The sequence below is a fragment of the Microtus ochrogaster genome, linkage group LG10 (genome assembly GCF_000317375.1).
Source record: "Microtus ochrogaster isolate Prairie Vole_2 linkage group LG10, MicOch1.0, whole genome shotgun sequence".
Classification (NCBI taxonomy): domain Eukaryota; kingdom Metazoa; phylum Chordata; class Mammalia; order Rodentia; family Cricetidae; genus Microtus; species Microtus ochrogaster.
Window position 1 is genome coordinate 14599277 of NC_022035.1, and position 3421 is coordinate 14602697.

A 3421-nucleotide genomic window follows, 5' to 3' on the forward strand; every position below is an offset into this window, starting at 1 on the left:
TCTAATCATCTGTGTGTAGCACCCCAAGGTGCGCTTACCGGGAAGATTCTAGCCTACGTCCATCCTGGGTCGGAGCTTCATCGCATGTGCCTCAGAGAGCAGAGCTCTCACCTCTGCCCGCAAGGAGCATCCAGTCTCTCCGAGGCGTCTGCCCCCTCGAGGAGAGCTGTCGAGTCTCTGACCTCACTTCCTCTTCCTCTCAGCGTTCTAACCTATCAGGGCAAGCAGCTTCTTTATTTAATCAACCAATGACCTTCCTCCATCAAGCCTAAGCTAAGGCCAAGCTTTCCTACTTAATAATAAGAAATCTTCATGTCGTTATTTCAGAGCCGACAATCCAAAGAAAGTCTAACTACAGATATGGGCTGGGCTACACTTCAGGAGACATTTAAATCATTTTCTCCGGAAAGGCTCTGCATTCTCAAGTTTCCAAAGGTTATTATAACAGTGTCACCATCTGGAAATCAAGTGTCCACATATAAACATTTGAAAAATAATTCACATCTAAGAGATTACTACTGCCTTTTTCCTCGTTTCTTATCTAACAATCAGAAAAAAAAGAACTTTGTCTACCTTACTCATTGAAACTATTTAAATTAAGAATGAAAATGCCTTCCCTAGTATATGGTCACTATACTACTATTACTACTACTGATCTGTTACCTTAATAAGTTATATGCCATTTAGCTCAATAGTTTGGAAGGGTATGTTTTCCATGCAATCATGCATTTAGAAACAGATTTCAGTGCAGATATTTTGGGTAAGAATAGAAATCCACAGTAGCATCACATTTTAATAAAATGTTATGTTATTTAGTATGTTTGAACACATTTAAATTCTCCTAAAACTCATTCAACTTAACTCTGCTTTTAAGCTTCATTTCATCATACAAACATGGCCAGATAGATATACTAGAGATTACTGTAGTCAGATGAAAAATTTCTTACTAAAGGGCAATATCTAGTCTACCTTTAGATATTTTCTGCCTTCACTAAATCTCATTTGTCATATTGTGTGTTGAAATAGCCATTTTTCCACTGAATGTTCCTTTAAGACATAAAACTTAATGAATACTTCATTAGTAACTAAATCCCATAAAACCAACAACAAAAGAAAATTAAGAAGGTGTGGAGGAACATAATACCACTTTTAATTTAACTTGAAATTATTTATAGTTGAAGTTAATTATACTAAAATTACACTGAATCATGAGTCTAAAATATGTTTTAGGGGCTCACTACTGTCTAAAGGAGTAAATAAAATATGATAAAATAATGTGCAAATATAGAAGCATTTGAGATGGCTCAGCCCGTTTTCCATCCCATGTGATAGGTAACAACCACCTGAAACTTCTGTTTCAGGATATCCAACATCCATTTTAGACCTCTGACATCACCAAGCATCCATGTAGTGCACAGACATACTTTCATCAAATATGCACATAGAAAAACAAATAAATGAATAAACTTAAAAATTTAATAGAGAAATGCAATCCTGTCTTAGTAGTTTATGCCCATAATCTCAACACCTGAGAAGTTAAGGTAGCAATATAAATTCAAGTCCAGCTTTCCAGCTTTGATTATATAATAAAATGCTGTCTCAGGAAGAAAGACAGGGAAAAAGAAAGAAAGAAAGAAAGAAAGAAAGAAAGAAAGAAAGAAAGAAAGAAAGAAAGGAGAAAAGGAAATAAATATCATATTTGAATATATGAATGTGGCCTTTCTGAGCTATGATGGCATTCTGAACACAAGATAGAAATTCAGCTAAGTTGAATGTTGCAAGTTTCCAAAGTGTTTTGATGCTGTAAATATTTGGCTCAGAAATAAAATATTTTGGCTATTTCTTACAGATGACTTAAAACAGAAAAAAAAAACAAAAATACCCAAAACATAAAAACAATCTAAGGAAAACTTTTAAAATGGGTTTCATGAAATTTGAAGTAATAAGACAACCTAATTTGTGCTACTTTCGGGTTCCTTATATGAAGTTATTATTACTTTTATGGTCAAATTAATTTTCAATACTATCCGTTTTTAAAAATGGACATTTAATATTGTTTGAAATTTCAAAGTTCCCAAATGAAGTAATGTCATCTGTTGTCCAGTGGAGTTCAAAGGAATGGATTGTGCTCTTGATAACAGGATAAAGATTACCAGATATAATATTTGAAGGATATCAGTGACCCAACTGATTGATGTAATCAAAGTGAAGTTCATGATTCTGCCCAGCAAGGAGGAAGGAATTACTTAAATAAGTTGGCAGCTCTGTGGGGAATGATAGCAGCTACTTTTGTTTGGAGCAAAAGATTTTACAGTAATAAAACAAATTTAATGGACTAGTTCAGTCTTTTTCAACCATGCTGTTAAAGTTTACTAGTGAAATGGTTCCTCTGTAGGGAATTACCACCACTTCAGTCTGTTTGCAGGCTCTGTCCTATATAACAGCAGGGCATCTCCCCCCCTCAGAAAGACTGAATTTTAACAGTACAGTGATTTCACACGACACAAGCAGTTTCATTTTTTAAAGGGTTTTAAATCTTTCTACCACAAGTAGATTTAAAACAGATATCACGATTAATTTTGTTTATTTAATCCATTCTAATAGGCCTATAATTTAAACAGTGAATGCAAGAAAAAACAAATTACATAGTGATGGCTATCAATAGATATGGCCTCTATTCGCTGCCTTTTATAATTCTTGTCTAATCAGAAAACAAAATCAATTATTCCCTATTTGTCTGGGAAATTGTTAATCTTTTGACAACAACAGAAATTTGAAGTAATGAATTTAAACTTTGAAGTCATGTTCTTTTCTCTTATTTATGAACAAGAAAGTCATTGCCTTTTGTTACTGGTCTTTTTAAAACATACAACAGTTTTTCAATTTATTCACATAATTTTCTTCCTTTATTTCCCTATGTCTTATGAATCTTTTCATCTTATTCATTTTTCCTCTTTTCTGTTGTTAAAAGTTTACCCACAACTCAAACCAATGCTTGGAAATGAGAAGAACCCCAATGATGTAACTAGGAACACACACACGGACATGCACACACACTGAATTGTCAATGATTAATGCATGTATTAGGAGATTCCATGTCTTGTTTTTATTTTTCATTTTATCAGTCATTGAAAATATACACATAGATTATTTTGGAAAGAGGAAACTAGTTATTATTTGCATAATAACAACTACGTCAGATATCTTTGCCCCAGCATGGTGTGATGTGATAAAATTCAGGTGGAATCCTTTCCTGGCTGTCCAGCTCTTTCACAGATGAGCAAATGGAGAAGGTGGAGTTTTATCTGCTTATGTGGGATGGGGGTTGGGAGGAATGGCAGCTGTCACATCTTCATCTTAAAAGGAGAGACAAAACTTCTATTGTGGATAGTGTCAAGAGAATGCAGGGTTTTCACAGCAA